The following is a 19902-nucleotide window of genomic DNA, read 5'->3' on the forward strand; positions in this document are numbered from 1 at the left end:
GAGTGACTGGGGACAATGCACAGTTCATTTTTCAAAACTAGAGTCAATAAAAAAAAAAGTCTTAAAAAAGGAAAAAAAGAAAAATCAAAGGAATCAGTAGTCTAGAGTCCTATTTTCTTGTATGGTTTCCAACTAAAGTTTTGAAGGGCAAAAAGCATGGCTTATCACACATTTGCAAATCAATAACGTTATCAACCTCATTGTTTCATGAAGGCTACCTGCCTACAAGAGAATCACCTGCAAGACAATACAATATTTTCATCATGTGGTGTTTCAACATGATGCAGTCAAAAAAAGAGACAACATATTTCATTGGAAAAGTATTTTAAGTTTCTAGTCCAGTATAACAACAACTACATATTTACATTACTGATGTTGTTCTTAATTAACATGTCAAAAAACTGCACATATCACAGTTGGAAGGTTGCCTTAGCTTGCTATTTTATAACACTAATAGCTTGGAGACAAGTTTGTGAAGTACAAATGCACAACCAGCAAGCATGTCTATCAGCTTCTGAAACAAGAAGCTACTAAAAATACATACAGTAATCCTTCTGTGTCTCTGTCACAGAGGCAACAAACAATTGCAGCTTACCTAAAACGTGCCTGAGCACCACACAGCATCTACCAAAAAATGTAGCAACCTTCCCCTTAGCCTCTTCCCACTGAATACATCTGCCAGTAGCCAACACGCTGCAAGACACCACAATAAAAATGCTTTATTTTCTGTTTTCTATGCATTCCTTGAAGTTGTTAGTTGCGTACTTAGGTAACCCTGCAAGTGAAAAATGAAAGAAACCCTTTGGTACTATGGCCAAGTAATTTGACTGTGACTTCAAGTATTTAAGCATAGCAAGCAAGAAAGAGGCATACAAAATAGTAAAAGAATGAGAACCACTCCTGTTCTGTAATACACCAGGCACACAGTAATTACTGCATTAGTGTGAAGGCTGCAAAGAGAAGAAAAACATATTACTCAGATTACGAGTCAAGTTACTGTGATAGGACAAAGGAGAAAACTCAAATTAATGCCTTTGCTACAGATGCTTTGTCAAAAAATGCTTGCACTTTCCTTTATGATCATGCAATTAAGGCTGCAAATGTTCACTCTTGCTCCACTTGGGCTCTAAACTGAAGTTACAGTAACTTGTGCTCTGACTGGAGCCAAGCTGATTTGCAGGCTCCATCAGGTAATTAGGCACACGAATGGAAGAAAGTGGTACAACTAATTGCAACTCAAAAGACCGCTGCTGAAAGATCTGTGTCAGATAGGAACTGACAGCCAAAAGGAAAAACAAGGGGAAATTCACTCATCTCAAACAGAGCAAGCAGCTACAGCTCCCTAGTAATTCTCTTATATGAAAGACTCCTCCTTAGAAGAAAAATTAAGGATAATAAGGACATTCATCTCAGAGGAGAGTATCTTCATGACCCACATCTATCCTGACACCTGTATCTCAGCAACCAGCTAATGAGAGCTAAATTAAGAGCAAATACAGGTGTTGCCGTTGCCAGAGAGATCTAACAGAGAAGCGTGTACTTAAAGAAACAATGATCACATTTTCAATTATTTATCTAGTTTCCAACTGTATATCTTCTATAGGTCACTATCATCTGCAATTACAAGACTTATTTTTATACCTTTTTTAGATCAATAATCGCAGGATAGATAAAGCTTCATTAACCTCCATAAACTGTGGCACATACCACAGGGCACTATAAAAAGATTCTACTTTTGCTCACTTCAACAGCAACGTGGGCCCTAGCAGTAGCCAAAACACCTGCTCAACTCTGTCTCCTCAATTTGCTTTGCTTTATACTAGATTCACATCACAAAGATCAGCAGAATTGAAGTATTTTATCCACTCCAATGGGTTATGAGTCTGACTGCAGTTTAAGTTTACCAGATAACACAGCTGACACGAGGTCCAAGGAAAATGAGATATGCAGTGAGAATAGTAAAAATTTCCACTAGAGCAACATGATTATCTACACCTGAAAAGCTGCGTAAAATGTTGACTGAGTAGTGCTTACGTACTTTCCTCCTTTTTTTTCCAGGTCTTCTGTCTCAGTTGTCAGCTTTCTAAGTCTATATTCAAATTGGTGTTGTGGGTTTGATACAGCAAAACAATGGAAAATTTAATCAGGAAAAAAAAATCATACAATAAAACAAGTAGTTCTTCCTTCTTTACAGTATAGCAGCCACTTTCAGTCTTCATGCAACTGTTTAAACCCTATGAGCTTAGCCACTGCTTTTTAAAGACTTCTCAAATTGCTAAAACCCTCATTAACACTCAACTTATGAAGAAAATTTCACTTCTTTTGTTTCCTATGGTTATGAGTATATGCGAGAATTAGAGCTGTAACTGTTGATTGAAATGTCATTTCCTTTTTCATTTAGGTCACTATTCTATGTTCCTACTCTCTCTTACCCTTAATACTGAGAGAAAAAAAAAGTTTTAATGGTCTCCATTTCTTCCAAAGCTCCACTTCCTCTCAATTTTGCCTTTCCACTTTTTATAGGCATCATGTAACTATGTCTTTCCCTTCCACAATTCTCATTTTGTCTACATTAACAGTTTTACTACCTAAGTGTTAGCCCTGTTATCTACAGTGACTACTGTGACTATTTGAATATAAAAGTAAAGCCAAATCACTGCTTCATCAAGAGCTCATGGGGATAATAAAAACTGCTAACATTTTTGAATGTGTATAAGCACGTATGGCTTTATTCAAAAATAACAGTGTTAGGTAATATTAAAGTAAAAAATATGAACAATATCAAGATGTGAAGCTAATTCACAGACTCGTAGAATGCCTCGGGTTGGAAGAGACCTTAAGGATCATCAGGTTCCAACCCCTCTGCCATAGGCAAGGTTGCCAAATTCATAATCAATGATTATATATTTTGCTGCTCCAGACATCATTTATGTCAATTCTTTCTTTTGAGCTAATATTGCATTTTTTAATTACAGTAGAACACTCTGTGAGTTTGCAGTGCTTACAAAGAAACACAACATTGTGCTGAGATGTTATGTGTACACAAGGACCATCCATATAACTAATATACAGCTCAGCACACCTGGAAGGACAACAGTACTGCAACATCTTTCCACAGCAACAAGCACAACTTCAGAATGTTAGAAATTAAAACAAAAAGAATTTAAATGAAGAGCATAAAAAAAACTAAAAAAATATGAGCTTCCACTGAAACTTCAGAGTTGATTCATTTTATAATTACCAGAGAAGTAAAACAATGTGTGTTTATAGACAATCATCTGTGATTTTTATTAATGTGAATTACTAATTTTGAGTATTTACTCTGTAACTGTATTTGAATTGAGTGCTCTTTGTAAGGGCTCATGATTATGAAAGGATCATGCAATGCACAGACCTGTAACCAGACCTGAAGCTCCCAGCAATCTCTCAGGGTCAAGCTTTCAATGGCATCAGATTTAAGGCTCTTTAATTCAATTGAGATGATTTTACCCTGGTACAAACAGTTCCACTTAAGTCCTAACCAAGTGAAAGTAAGTACAGTGACATCATGGCATTTTAATTGCCCTGTACTTCAGTATTTGCACACAGCAGGACACATATCTACCCCATACCACATGGGAATTTTCCCAAATAAAAACAAATAAGCATTAGTTGAAAATTGTGTTTTCATTATTCCAGTGTATAACTGGAGGAAATTCATCTACCTGGACATGATCATTCCTTGTTTACAAAGCATAGCTGAGGAATTAGAGGATCAGCCGCTCTGTGTATCTGGGCATCGGTCATTAAATCAGAGTGCAGAAAAGTTATCTGATACAGTGATGGATGCAGTAGTGAAAGACAACAACTTAAATAGGAAGCCCACAAGATCCCAAAACAGTCAGCAGAGGCACATGCCCAAATGGGATAAAGGGACGCTCATCTGTGCTGAGCTTCCTCAAGGATGAAAAAGCCTCCTCATAGTGGAAAGTTATCTACATGCTGTATTTCTTCCGCTAGAAGAAGCACATGTTGTTATTCAGCAAAACCACTTATAAATACTTCTTGTATCTCAATGAAAAACTCCCCAACTCCAGAAAGGAAGCAGCAGCAGAGCCGCCTCCATCCACACACTTATCAAGCAAGGCCATTTTGAGGACAAAAGCTAATTATAATTTTGACATAGTTCTACCTTCAAAACCAAACATGAAAGTAAAAGTATAATATGCCTCACTTCCTTTGTCTACTTTTTCTATTTTAATTTTCTCATTTTAATGAACAAAGGCACTCCAGATGCAGATCCATTATACGTAAAAATAGACTGCAGTCTTCAAATATGACCTTTTAATTAAAATATAACAGATCATTAAAAACATTATTTCAACGGTCGAGAACTCTGAAAATACTATTCTCTCAAAATTTTATAAAGAGAGAAGTGATGGCCAAAGTTACAGTATTAGTTTTCTCTTGAGAATAAAATTGTCTATTTGCAAGGTGAGCAGGGGGGACAGCGTATCACCACAAGCAGATTCATTTCATGCTGAACACTGTGAACACAGGAGCTCTGAGCAGCTTCCAAACCTGGTTCAGCAGAGGGGAATGCAAAGCTTTGCCAAAAACGTAAGCACAAAGCAACACAGTTTTCTAAGGAGGAGCCATTACCTTCCCTGAAGTGCAATCTCCAAGAGCTGAGGCTGTGCAGTCCCCCGGTCACTGGGGAAACCTCTGTCCATCTCAAGGGACAGACTACCCCTTGCTGTCAGGTTCACCAGTTTGCCTCTACTCCCAGAAACACCACATATTTGATTAAATAATCACAACTGTGAAAAACAACAACAGGACCCCAGACAAACCTAAACCAAAAATTTGTACGGAGTCTATGGCAAGTGCTGCACCTCATCCAGAGGAAACAGAACATGGGGGGGGTGGTAGCAAAGCATGACTATCACTGAGCCATGATATTACTGTTCCTTAAGTTGCAGGTTTCCCCACTCCTGCACCCTCCTGGCAGAATGCAGGATTCAGCAGGAATGGAGCAGGGCAGTGACTACAGGAACATCAGATGAGCAGGGCTCCCTTCCTGTCATTGAACTCCTGCTCCATGGGGTGGCAAAGAGAAAGTGTGCTTCTCTAGCAAAGTGCATACAACCTCCTCAGCAGTCTTGCAAAAAAACCTGCAGCCAGCAGCTCAATCTCTTTTGATGATCTCCCAGAAACAGAACAACTTTATTGTCTCCACTCAGAGCACTTCAGATCTAAAAGCCATGTATGTACTAAGCCGCCTACCACACCAAGAATAACTCTTCATCTTTCCCAGAAGCTCCTACTGGAGTAAAGTCTCTTTTCTTCTGCTCTTGATGTCAGCAGCGGGAGACAATTCCTAAGTATGGATGCTGTGCTACAGATGAGCCAGCAGAGCTGCCTGCTCCACATCACATCCATGTATGCACCACTGCACGCAACAAAATAAATTCTCAAATCTTTCTCCTAGTCAGAAAAATCTTCTCATAAATATTCCTTTAACTCTGCTTTAGAAGAGATATTCTTACTCACCTGCTACATGTCCATCATGACATACCTTCCCTGAGCAGGTATTTCTATTAATCTTTTTTTCCCTCTCCATTATCTAAAATATACACTTCTCTCAGACAGCGTTGACAACAAAGATAAGATACTAATGGGAGGATGATCATGTATTACTTTCCATACATGCTAAAGCGGTGACTTTTCTGAAAGCCTTCAGGGAGCACACCCTGAGCCTGGGTCCCTTCCATGGCATGTTTAGAAGTGAACCATTTTCCCCTGGCTGCCCACTCTCCTCCTTAACACCAGGCAGAAGATGATAACTCACACAGCAATATTACTCTTTGGTGCTTCCTGTGTTTCTCAGAACTCTGCTGCCAGATACCAACATGAATCTAAGCCAGCCTTAAGTGTACGGAAATCTGAACTTTAAATAATTAAAGAAACAGGAATCTGACACAAAAAAAATGTTTGAGGTAATATTACTTTAAAAACCTGTCCCAATTAGTATTCCGTACGAATCCTTGAGATAACATTTGGAAATATATACTAAGACGATGACAATTTTGGAAAGACTATGTATTAGAAGTTTCCACAATAGCCTTTTTCTGACTAAAAGAAAAAAAAAAAGATCTGCAAGGTTATTTTGCCTTTTTTTTTTTTTTCCTTTTCTTTTTTCTTCCTTTCTCTCCCCTGCAGCATTTGCAAGTGCTCATGTACTTTCCTGGAAATAATTCTCTTTTTGTAAGCTACCATAAGTCAGCGCCCTGTTCCAGGGTTAACAGCCACTTCTCAGCAGAAAATAAAGGAAAAAATAGAGAGACCTGCAGATTCAGGCTTATCTCAGTTCAGAAAGCTGTATGTTACAGCATGCATTTTCACAAGAATATTAATAGGGTTCCGGTTATTTTTTTTTACAGCTTCTTGAAGAACACAGTAGACCAGATTCAAATTTTAATTCCAACTCCAGAGTAGCAGTACCAAAATCAAAGCAGATCAGTCCAGTATAGATGAAACTCAAACTGAGCCCATTTTTAACTTCAGCAGAGCACTGCACTGTATCACCAGGTTCAAGTAAGGAGGTCACCCAAATATAAGTTTCCAAGACAGTGACAAATCCCTCATGCAGCAGCTCACCTCATAAACAGATGAAGAACTTTCAGACTGAAAATGGCACATTTCACAGAAAAGATGGAGGGGGCCCTGCTGAAAGTCTTGTTACAAAAGGGACTGTTCCCTTCTTGACCAGGGCTTTGCTTATGGTGGGACACACTGATTGCTTCAGGCCCAGAAGAGGGGGACTGAGACTGAAGGTAGGACTCAAAAATAAATCATTTTTTGAAGCTGTGCCCTTCATGATCCCTGAAAGCTGCTTCTGCTCTGGTTGAGTAAACCCTGAAAGCTTCCAGGAGTGAAGATTCTTAATTCTGTAAGCTCTTTTTGTACAGTACTTGAACAAAGAATGTTTCTGTAGCAGCCAATTCTTTATCAACTTTTCCTACCATCTTAAAGTGCTCTCACCCTAAATTTTGTGGATCTCTCAAGATAAATGAACTGCCCCTCCAGAATTAAGACAGTAGAAAATGGCCTTACAATTTCTTCAATCCCTCTGAGAATTGATGCACCCCTTTTTGAACAAGTAACTGTTATAGCATGGTGAACATGGATTACTAGGTACCCACCATAATAACGAACCAACCTTTACCCAGTATTAATATTCTATTTTGAAAATATAGAGCTTTTTCTGTGTCAGTTTCAGTGAAGCTTCAGTGCTCCATCTGAATCCTTCTGCATTCCAACTCTGCTTGGGGTCTGAAAGCAGTTCCAAAGCCTCTCATTAAACACTCGTTGACTGATGGCTTACATGCACGTATCACAAGGCTGAACAATTACTTGCAACATTTACACTCACCACTTTTCATTAATTTTACATATAACTTTATCTGGTGCACAGTATTTTAGAAAGAAACCTTAGTAATCACCTCTAACTGTTCCTGGGGCTAATTATTTGGACTAAATACAGCCTCCCTTTCTAAAACAAACCATCCCTGCAGGCATCGTGCAGAGAAAGAGCCTCACCTGCACTCTTTAAACATTTTTTTTACTCAAATCTTCCCTATCGTTCAGTTGACTTTCTACATTTTCCTGTATCTTAATACACTTCTACAGTAAACTGCTCCCATCCTCATCCATCAAATACTTACAGACAAACCTGCCTTAAATTACTGCCTTGTGAAGCCATTTTTCCTATGAACACGCCGTATTTGCCTGAATTCTTAAATTAACCTTTGTTTCCCGTTCAGCATTTACCTTTCCTACCTAATGACCATGCAGTCAGTGTTTATGAATCATAACAAACACCTCCATATCTGCACAAACTACCGACCCTCTGCTAAGGACCCTTCAGAGCAGAACTAAGTATGTCAGCAGTAAAAGGCAAAAATAAATTCTTCATGTTCTCCAATTTACAGCAGAAGCAAATGCACACAACCAACCTGAGCCAGTTCCAATGCAGCTCTATAGGCTAGAAATGTATAATATATACACATACATACACACATATACACACACTGAGCACAGGAAACTAACAATTTTGCCCCAAACTTCACTTACTCAGCCAAGTGACAGAGAAGTCTCCTGAATTCTTCCCTTCAGCTACATTACTTGCTGTAATTTCTGCAGTGAATATTCCCCCTCTCCCTTCTCCAATGCTTTAATAACATATTAGCTACTGAAAAATGCTTTGCGTGCCATCCTCAGTCTTCAAATTAACATAGAATACATATATTCTTTCTAGCTCCTGATGAAGAGACTTTGACTCTCTTTCCTCTATGCCTCAGTGTTTGCTTTGGGCTCGTTACAGAAAACAGCTGTTGAGTCCTGAATCAGAGCCACTAAATTTAGAAAAGATCTCAAGATCACTAAGTCCATCAAATGAAACCATCAATACATAAAATGAACACAAATTTAGCTGAACAATAAGCCAAAGTTGTAGCTACCAGCTTTATGAAGAACTGCAGCTTCCTAACAAGAAACACTATAAGAAAAGATTTTCTCTTTAAAAATAGATTAAGACAAAACACAGTATAAATGAAGAGCATCAACAAAACAGCACTAATCATGAAGTTAATAAATCTATGCCAATAAAGCCTGTGTTATTTAGCACAAGTTGGTGCAGTAAAGGTACTATATATCTTAAAAAGTAGAAAATCCAAAAACTTCCTAATCAAATTATTTACAACCATTATTTCTGATTATTTACCTGTGTTCCTCAACTTAAATGAAACGATATTGAGTGTTATTGACGATGCTTACAGCACTAACGCATTCTTCAAAATGGCCCTGGAAACATAAGATACACATCAAAATCACTACCAGAATCCGTACAGAAGAACTCTGCCAATCTGCACTCAACAAGTAAATGTTTGCCAACCGTTATAGAAAATCACCAGCACTTCTGTGAAAGGTTCACTGATCCCGGAATACTATTCAGAGGCAAGGTAATATTCATCAATTTAATAGAGAGGTACTCACATCACTGGAGGCAGAGCGCTCACTAAGCCCTCCTTACAGGTGGTAGCTGGCCAGCAGAGTGTGCACACCACTCCCTCAGCACAGGGGCTATACACATATATCTCACATTAACAAGGTGCAGCTGTGGAGCAGCTCCCCACAAACAAGTTACAGCTGTGCGTAGGAGCACAGGACACCTAGTGCTAACAAGTACTAAAGCACTTTGCCCTTTTTTTTATTACTATTTTTATTTTTTTTTATAATTATCAGAAGTCCGATGAGCATGATTTTACAAAATGAAAACTAATCTGGTGTTGGTGATCCTCAGGGACACGGTTCAGAATTCACACTCCTTGTAAGAAACCAGGGATTTTTTTCTTTTACAAATTTCATTTCACTGTTGTTTCATTTACTCACAATTTTGCACAACATTCTTGTGAACGAATATTGTATTTCTATTGATTGTTTTCCTCCATTTGTTAAGAAAGGAAGAAACACCATGTTCAATGAGCCAGTATGCTGCATTAATTTTGCAAAAGGGTTCCAGCTCATGAGGTTCAAATTAGTATACAGCCCCACAGCACATGTTGCATAAAACTGTAATAAAATACATCACTGAACTAATCTGCCTGCAACACCACCACCTCCTCCTGCTGCCATTTCAACAACAAAACTCAGTACCCTGGAAGATGAGTGTAATGCCATTCAAGTTGACACAGTGTTCAGCATATTCAGAGTTTGCTGAGATAAAAACAAGCACGACCTTTGCTGGCAGCAGAGGAACAGTAAATGCCTCCCCACCGGCTGATGAAACCATCAACAAGAGTGAGCTCTGGTACGATAAATGAAGTCACTGTTTGCAACTCCCTGCCAGCTTGCTGGCTGAAGAAAACACCATTCGTCAGTAAAATGAAAGCAAAACACCCTGCACCACAAAGCTGCTCGTAAGTCTTTACTAGTATCTTCCAAAGAAAAACAAACAAAAAATATTTTCATTCAGAAACGCTTCCTGTATGCCTCTTAACCATTATAAAGATTATATTCATTCAACCACTGTATACAATGTAAAATATAATAGTAATGATGAAGTAAGTGGGATAAATCAGGAAAAAAAAAAAAAGAGCCTCAGAATAAATGCAAAATAAATGCAAACGCAATGGCTGTACCACTGCTTCTTACCTAGCTTCACCAGAGACATGCAGCAAATTCTCAGAGGTCCAGTATGTGTAGTGTGCCATTAATTCTCATGCAGCAGGTGCATCATGTTAATTAGCCTTAACAAATAGTTCTGCCCAAGGGCCATGGGCAATCCTTTCAAACCCAATCTGGCTGCACTGAGGAACTGCTCCAGGAAACGGATTTAAGACTTAAATGGCAGCTGTGCAGCAGGGACTGATGGTGCCTGGCAGCAGTGTGCACCAATCCAGGGTTTCCTGAGTTCCTGGACACACCAGATCTTGGCATCAAAGCCTTCCATCAACCTGCAGCCTAAGCTTTCTTGAGTTACCACCCAAAGAATAGCTGCATGACATAACTCATGCCAGGCCATCTGACTGGCAACAACAAAATTAATGAAATTAAAGATTTTATTTAGGCTTTGTCAATAAGGAGCCCTGGTTGCACTTTATACACTCCCCACTATTGCCGTATGCAACATTGGCCTTGTATATCCTCATCAATTCTAGCCTCACTTTGAAAAACCAAGTCTCAGCATCAGGAATTAAATGCATAAAAAATGAACACAGGAGTGACCACACATGATATTTGCTCCCTTTAAAAACTGCTTCTGCGCAAACAGATGAAAGAGGTACTGCAGAGGTACAACTGAGGATGGTTTCACAAGCCTTTAGGGGAAAAGCACCTGAAGAGAAGAGCAGAGTTCACAAAGATTCCTCAGGGCAGTCCTTGCTGTTTTCAAGGAATGAAAATATCTCAGAGGAAACCATGAGTGCCCCACAAGGGCTGATCGAAAACCTGCACAAAGCTATGTCTGCTCATTCCCATAGAAGAAAACTTTCAGGACAGAAATGCCAATAATATATCAAATATGCTTCTGAGCATCTCCAGTATGACTTTAAATGCTCTCTCCCACTAGGAAATCCTGTCACTGAACTCCATGTTTCAGCTCCAGGTAATATATACCCCAGAAACACATGTATTAGCAGCATTATCACTTTGAAGATCTAAAGGCCTACATAGAGCAGACGCTGGTGCATGGGGCACACACTGGGCCGGCAGACAAGCTTCACTCCATGCAGTTCCTCCCATACCACGATGATGCAGATTTACAGATAAAAAACCCCACGGCAGATCCTAGTTTTAAGAACAAATTAAATACTCATGGCTTCCCTGCATACAGTGCAGGAGAAATTGTTTCCCTGTGGCTCTCATGCAACAGAAGTGCCGCCATCATCTGTGCCCCCACCTCAGCAGGCCCACACCGGGCAGCCTGAATGTGGGACGGAGAGAGGGCCTGGGGCCTCAGATGGCTCAGCAATGCCAGCCTGTTCTGTTCCCCAGATTATCCTAGTTTGCATGTTTTGCAAATATCTTTCTTCAGAACCTTCTTTTCACACGTAAAGGTGCTACTGTGGTGAAATTATCTCTGTTTTAACCAGGTGAAATTTAGAATTATCTGTGACACATTTTTCAAACAAGTCCCAGTGACAGTGTAGAACTTTAGAAATTAGGCTGTGCTCAATCGTTATCACTTCCTTTTAGAGTCACCTATTTTAAAAAGGGCAAGAAGTCTATAAATCAAGGAAATTAATCAAACATTTATGTGACTACAAGTATTTTTTATTTTTATTCTGAGAGAAAAGTACAGGTAGGTTGTGTCTTCAATATGACACGACTGAAAAAAATAAGAGAAAACCACAGTACTGGGAAGGAGTAGTCACTCCTTAACTACTTCCTGCTGTCAGCAGTATTAGGGCTATGCTCTCTTCCAGGTTTCATCCCATAATAATCCTGCTCAGTCACAGCCCTCATGTAGTATAAATACCCACCTTCCTCCTACCTGTGTCTTCATCCTGTGCTTGCATACAGCTCTGTGATGGACAAGAAGAAGCAAGGCACAAGCTATTTGTCAGTGCATCAACACACAGGGAGATGTGGTCCATGTGGACCAGTTTTACTGACATCAGACACCTGAAGGTGAACCTGGCTTTGAACCTCACCAAAATGCATGCATGTAACCAAGAACAACTTGCTTCTACATGCCAATGAAAACACTGGGAAGAAAAATACGCTGTCCTGTTGCTGATTTTTCAAGGAGAACTGTAACTCTTTCCCTTCTGAAAGCTGAAGAAGTGCTATGATGATCACTTCCACTCTTTTCATGCAACAGCTAAAGCAGAAAACAAGACAGTTACCAGCTTGGGCAAGGCATTAAGGAATAAATTATTCCTCCATCACCTCTATGGTGAAAAACATAATACTTGCACTACAAAGTTTAACTGTGGATCTCCAAGCAGATTCAGGGATTGGAACAAGCCTCAGTGATGTTCATGTGCTACATGTTCTATCCTCAGGCCACGAACAAGGTCAGCAAACAAACCAAGCGCAGTGGCATGTACTCAACACCACCCAAGACTCTCAGTACAAAGAGAAGTGAATTCCTATGCTAATCCACACATACACTTTTCTCAACAGCCTGCAGGTTGTTTTTAAAAAACACACATTACAAAGGTCTTCCTCTTTTTCTTGCCCACAATTACAAACCATTAATCTTTGTCAATCACCATTGTGTAAGGTTTACTTGCTCTGACACCTGGACACACTGATACAATGCCACTTTCTCTCCTGAGAAATGGCAGCCTGAGCTAGATACAAAATAATGACACAATTCCCATAAGTTGTCACAATTATGCTGGCCCTGTTTGGGTATAGATAAGGCTTGAAGTAGCTGCCATGATATTCGGACAGCAGTCATTTCTTACAGTAATGGTTCAAAGGTACTGCAGACCAGCCCCCTTTCCCTGCCAGCTAGATCTGTCTTGCATAGTTCCGCTTTGAACTGAGGTTTCTTATGTTTGCTCTCCATTTCAAAAGGAGAAGCAGGGAAACATCAGAAGAACAACCAGTTTTGTTTTATGCCTAAGAAATTTATAAAAATTGATTTTGATAATGCAATTTTAATAGCCAACAACAAAAAAAGAAATACTATATTTCTGATTTAATCCACATATACTGGGATCTGAAATCACTCGGCCATGCTGAGATCCAAACTCATTTCAGCATCATTACAGACATTTAATCTACTAGGCTTCCCTTCATAATTAACAGTCTGACCTGAATTGTTCCATAGAAATACCTAAAACTTATCTCATCTTCCCCACTGACTTAAGAACTTCATCTAAAACCTTAAAGTCAGGTTATAAGACTTTGAAATTAGAAAGAAATTAAAATAAACCCTAAAGAACAAAAAGCAACTCAGAAATCTGCAATAGGAGACTGTGCTTTAAAAGGCAGATTAAAACATATCTTAATGTCTGTGCATTAAACTATGTTAAAAAGCAGAATTAATTTTACAGTTTAATGAAGCAGATAGGCAGTGTGTGTTGTTTTCTATGCATAAGAGTCCAATCAAAGCAAAACAACATCCCCACTGATGTCCACATGTTGGTTAACTCCCAGGATTAATAACAGTACAGTCAGAGCAGTAGCATTTTGCTTGAATGAAGTTTGTAAATGAAGATCAATTTGAACAACTTGATGCTTATCTGATAAATAGCACCAGAACTACAGAATATACATGTTTCAAAGCATTTTCAAGCAGTTATTTGAAAAGGCTTTGTCACAGTGGCATGAAAATTGGTTGCTGTCTACTGGTTCGTAATTGCCCCTGCCTCTAGAGGGGCATGCAGGAGACCAGCCATACCAGGATGTTGTGAGCATTTGGCATTTCTGAATATTGATCAGTCATTTTCCACTTCAGAGAAATGAGTTTGCAAAAATCAGTCAGTGACTTTCTTCTCTCCCAGTGGCTGAGATATGAAACCACACTTCAGTGTCTGCAGCTCCAACAGTGCCTAAATCATTGCATTCACATCCAGAAACACAGTGCCAGCAACATGCCTGCATCACTGACTACATGCAGTACTAGACAATACCAAAATTACCAGGTGATGCTGCAGCATCAGCAATACCACACTTGAGATTAACCACCCCAGCATGCATACTGAGCAGAGCCCAGTACACTGGCCAGCAACAGAGTAGGAAGAGGCACATTACATGTGAATAACTGATGTTTTTATTATGCAAGGTTTCTGAACGGGGAAATGAGATTTGGAGCTTTAGATTAATGTTCAGGGATTTGATGACTGGATTAAAGCTTTTTACTCACTGTTTTGTTCCTCCTCTTAAGATTGGTTATGAGAAGGGTTATTGCTTAGGGGAAAGGGTTATTTGTTCTAAGTTGTCTTGCTCAGAGTAAGCATTAGTGTGGAGCACATCCAGCTTTAACCATTCAGTATCAAATACAAAAGGAAACGCTTTGACAAGGCTGGTTTTTACAAAGCTGTAGCACAATGAGTAAGAATACAGCTATTCTCCAAGCAGCAGGGCTACTTGTAGCTCCATTAATTTCTAAGAAAAATATCAATAAAATCTGTGACTGAATTTACACCGCACATATCCCAAGATGAAGACATAAGTAAATCTCAACAGTAAGAGTTGCATGCTTATGAGCACTTCTGGTGGGAAGCCCTGTATTTTGGGGAATAATAACAACATTTTGCATTTTCAAAACACCTTTCATTGTAGCATTTTAAACTGCTTCACAAATGTTAACTTCCCAAAATGCAAACCTTCTGGGGAAGCAGGTATCATTACATCCAATTACAGCGTGGTTTGGTATCGCAAATGACTTAGTGCCCCTGAACGTCCAAACTGAACTGCAAGCACTAGCACATCTCTCCAGGGGAGTGATTGCATTTTGAATGAAATAAAAAGGATGAGGAAGGGAAAAACAGACACTAGTTGTTATATGTGCAAAATGTCATAAATCCAGGCACGAAGAGGTTAGTTTTGGTCAGTGGCAGAATAATAACACGCAGAATAAACCATCCTGTTTTTCCAGAAACCATATTCAGAGTTCTTGAATGGGTTGTTGAGGGACATGCACATGCAAAGAGGATTCGAGAAAACCAGTGTTAAAGTTGTGGAAGTGACAGTCTCATTGCCTTTCAATGACTGCTTTCAGACTCTTTTTGCAGTCTCTGGCTTCAGTGGCTCATGATAAAGACCATGACTCCACTCACTCCACCCAAGGTTTCTGGGCACTACAGGAAAGGAGGAATACAAGGAGTTCAATACATGGCATGGCCCAAAAGGATACAAACTTACACCGAGGTTCAAGATACCAACACTGAATAAAGAATGGGATCTCCAAGTCAGAACAAACTATTGATTATCGCATAAAGTATTAAAGTAGATAAAGTCACTAATACATTATATGCTAAAGATAGTCATTTCAATCCATTCACTGCATGCATAAAATTTTTACTACTCACCAAGAGTTCCTAAGCAAGAAAGGTCAGCATGAAAATGATCCTACTGTTCTAGGTAAAGACTTTTAACTACCCTGAAGACACTTCTTACCAAACATAAAAGCACACGGTCTCTTTTTCCAGTTTGATGGGACTGTTAGCCAATATTCTATTTATGTAATGCTGCTGCTTTCTTTTTTTCTTCAATCTATTGACTTCAAGTGAATGAAATACTTTTCCTCTATGCTCTCACTCTGTATAAAAAGATGTCCCCATTTCTGAGACAGCCAATGCAAACGACTGGTAGGTTTACCACAGCACAGCAATTCACTTTCATTTTAGAATAACTGAAATAGAAAAATGGAAAATGGAGATAACAGTTTTATTGTTCATCTGCCCGATTCTTATCCTATCTGGTTAATTTCCCCTGATGTTAGAATAGCAATCCAATCTTAGATGAAGATTGAAGACTTGTCACAATGTAAACAAATCTTTCAGAAATGCTGTCCAACCATCTGCAGCCTCAGAACTAAACTGGAACTGTTGAAGTACCCAAATGCAGAAATAAAGTCTTAGGTGTCACCTAGTTAAAGAATGGAGCCCTCAGAAAAAAAAAGAGTGGCTGCTCCAAAAAGAAATAATGAAAGGTCCCACAGCCTTGGGCAAAGTCTTCCATTGCTCACTAAAAAAGATGGGATACTGCAGCAACTCTGATGGACTTTGAGGTGCATGCCCCGGTACCAAAAGCCCTGGTTCAGAGATCCATAATGGAATGTGCTTTTATCGATGAAAACAACTCACCCTCACTTGCATTAACCTCTGGGCAACCACCAAACGCTGCTTTTGCTTGGAGGTTTTATATTGAAGGTGAAGTTCTGGAGAGTCTTAAATTTCACACTTCGCTGACATTAGAGAGTGCTGCATCCAGAATGCAATGCCATTGGGCAATATCTTAAAAGCCGACTAACTTCTGATTTTCTCCCAGTGCTATTAAATCTTGATAACAGGGAGTTGTTTTCAAACACTTCAAGGTGAGGTGCAGACACCTCTGAGTCTCAGAAGAGAACAAGAACATGATCAGAAAATAGATGCATTTTCCCAGTATTTCCTTAAACAAGTGCTAAACACACAAAGGGCTCTGATGCTAGTGGGCAAGGAATATTTTGATAAGCAAGATGAGTGACAAGGACAAGAATAGCCATGAAGTACTGTAAACAATAACAAAATCAGAAAACATTTTGTGATGTTGCTAGTTCATCAGGAGTTGCATGAGATTTAATGTGGAAAATATCTTCAGACTATGAAGAGATCACCACCACTAGCTTCCCTTTCTGCAGGGTAACCTTTCTCAAAGGTAGAACAAAACCATTCAAAGGGCAGAATCTTTTCCCATGTGGACAAATGCATCAATTTCAGCAGGAATTGCCCTTCCCAGTGGAATGAGAGTATGAAACCTTTGCTGGTTAAGAAACAGCTACTACCTGTTTTCTATAGCAACTAATGATTCCCTCAAGATATTTCACAGTACTCACTAGTTTATTTAATTGGGCTTGCAAATCCCTCCAATGCCCTTGAAATGGTAAGGATTTAAACTCTTTATGTGTCTCTCCTCATCAAGTGTTCATATTTCAAGCCTGAAACAGTACATCCCTTATTCTATGCACAGATGTTTGGGAGCAACGTCTGGTGACTTTGATTTTGCAGAAATGATAAGGAAATGCAGAGCACCTCTCTGGATGTTGTAAAAGAGATCTTTTACAGAGGGGCAAACTGTTACAATGCACTATATATGCTCATTTGTAATTGTAAACACAGGACATGCTATAGGAAAAAAGCAGCAAGTCTGTGTTTGTACAAAATACACAAAAATCTTACGAGTTGGTGGAGGAATGAAAACAAGTATGATTTGTTTCAGGAGAAACAGAGTAGATGGGTTTTTCTGTGAAACTTTAGGAGAAACACCATTTCAGTTGGTGTACTTCAAAATATACACCCATATATTCACAATGACTCAGGAAAACCATCAGGAGAGTATAAGCCCTGGAATCATCAGTGCAGCAGCCCTTACAAAAGCACCCCAGAAAGCAGACTCAGAACAATTTAGAACTACTGGGACAGATAATCATCTCAAACGCACACAATTTCTGGTGTTCTTTTTCTAAGAGCTTTACATTTGTATACTGAATGGTTTTCTGTCATTTCGGGTGGTGGTAGCGGTGTGGTGGGTTTTTTCTCCCCAATGGGATAACAAGGAGAAATTGGGACCAGATAATTTTCCATAGCAGCACTGATAAATCCCACTACCATCTACACATGTATGATACATATATGGCTCCCTAGACACCAGAGGCATTCAGTAAAATACAGCTAATGTAGCTGGAGAAAGGAAAGATACCAGTGTTGGAGGAACCCCAAATGCATGGGAGATGAAGCTCAAGCAGGAGCCCAGGGCTATCGAGAGCACTGCGAAGCCATCTGGCTCCTCTTCATGGGCTGCTGCCCACTCCCCATCCCAGCCAGGCCCTTCTGATCCCTGCTCCCCCTCCCTGCTCTGTCAGATCCAACATCAGAATAACTCTGACAGGCCCAAGGGTGCTGAGAAATGTGTCCCCTGAGTCTGAAAACAGTTTGTGGTGGAGCAATGTTAGCACTTGGAACTTAGATTGTAGGTCCCAAAATGTAAGTGCTCACTTTTTCCACCATGGTTCTTATGCTCTGTGCAGCCCAGAGTCCAATCAACCTCTGTGCGAAGCCAACAATTCAGATTAATTTTAATCACAGTGTATGTGGACCAAGAAACAGAGACTGTCATTTAAAAGCTAGTCTTTTTATCCTGGATTTAACTTGATCAATCAGCTAGAACTAAATCATTTCACTTGAAACACACAGATAACTTTCAATTTTTGTTTTGAAGAACTGTTGTTATTTTAAGCAAGTATTGGTGGAAAAATTAATTACTATCACCCACTGAACTGAAAGCTTATGTTCTTGATGAATGGTAGGAATGATAAAGATCACACTTAAGGTGTATTAGAAACATTGCACATTACTTAGCACAAGCAGTACCCAACCTCAGCAATACCTGCCAAGCACACGGTGATCCACAGGTGGATATCTCTCCCACAATGACAGAACAAACTGGGCTGATCCATGTTAAGGATATGTGGCTTCTGCCAGATAAATGCATTTCTCATCTCTGTGAAACACGGCACCACTCAGCCCTGGGCAGCACAGACAGCCCCACTGTAAGGTGAGGAAAGAAAATGTCTCTGTGAAGCAGCTTAGCAGGCACTCATGCTGGCATGTGAAACAGTGAGAATTTATTTTCTCTTACTTTCATTGATTCCTGAATATCAGGTATATGTATTCAAATGGCCACGTGCTCAATCCGGAGAAGATAACCAAGTAAAATTTTAAAAGGCTGCAGGAATTCACACACTGAAACACTTAGTGAGTGGGAAAAGAAAAAGAACAAATGAGTTCTTTCTCTAACAAATGAGTTCTGAGTTACTGAAGCCCAAAACTCAGCTGAAACTTATGCTCAGCTACTTTACATAACGTGGGTTTCGAATTGCTACTGTTCTGCACTGCGCTGCAAAACCTGCTGTTTGTACGTGCTCTATCAGCTTGCCTATTACTTTCCAACAAGAAAATCATTACTTTAGCCTGCTTCTTGATCTTGTTGATCTTTCTATATCTTACCTGGCCATTTCAAAAAAAAAAACACAAACAGGAAAAGTGCCTATAATTCAGATATTTGACAATCTGAAAAAAAAAAGATGCATTCTCCACTACCAAGCAAAGCCAGGGCCATACTGCATCAAAATCCACTGCCCACTTCATAACCACACTGCCACATAAAAAACCTGCCCTAATGAGATGGAGTCAATACTTGCTGTAATGAAGCAGGCACAACAGTGCTCCATCAGTCACAAAGGAGGCATTGCTGCTCGCTGTTTGTGAATAAACTTCTCTTTGTTGTGATTTAATCAACCTTCATTTTTAATCTGCATACATAAAACATTAAATGCAAGCTTTAATTACTTTGAAAAAACATTTGCTGAATAATTTAATCTCAAAGCACAGTTTTCTCCACACCAAGAACCTCAAGAAAGCCCTCAAGGGCAAAACCTTCCCAGTAAGCTGTCCGATCCATCCAAAAGCCTTTGCACACACAGTTAACTCACTTTCAGTGACTGAGCACCACTTCTGCAAATACTTTTAAATACAAAACTTGTCTGTGAATCGTGTGCAACGTTAAGAAAAGAGGTGCAATATGACAAAACAACGCTGTAGATATGACCCAGTCTCAAAAGTAATATAGCAGATGTAAAGCAAGACTTCTTGTTGGGAGGAAAATACCTCCCAGGGGTATAGAGTAACTGACAGACAAAGC

General features: G+C 39.5%; 1 protein-coding gene across 6 annotated transcripts in view; it reads right to left on the bottom strand.

Annotated features, from left to right (window-relative positions):
• Positions 1-19902, bottom strand: part of DPP10 (dipeptidyl peptidase like 10) — a 362759-nt gene that overhangs the window by 170472 nt on the left and 172385 nt on the right. Inside the window, exon 1 of one of the 6 annotated variants that reach the window (XM_046944119.1) lies at positions 9037-9111. The exons of the other annotated variants lie outside the window; for them this stretch is intronic. The gene's annotated coding sequence lies outside the window, so the exon portion shown is untranslated. Of the gene's footprint in view, positions 1-9036; positions 9112-19902 lie in introns of those variants that run through there. 6 annotated transcript variants of the gene reach the window in all.

The sequence above is a fragment of the Gallus gallus genome, chromosome 7 (genome assembly GCF_016699485.2).
Source record: "Gallus gallus isolate bGalGal1 chromosome 7, bGalGal1.mat.broiler.GRCg7b, whole genome shotgun sequence".
In the NCBI taxonomy this organism is placed as follows: domain Eukaryota; kingdom Metazoa; phylum Chordata; class Aves; order Galliformes; family Phasianidae; genus Gallus; species Gallus gallus.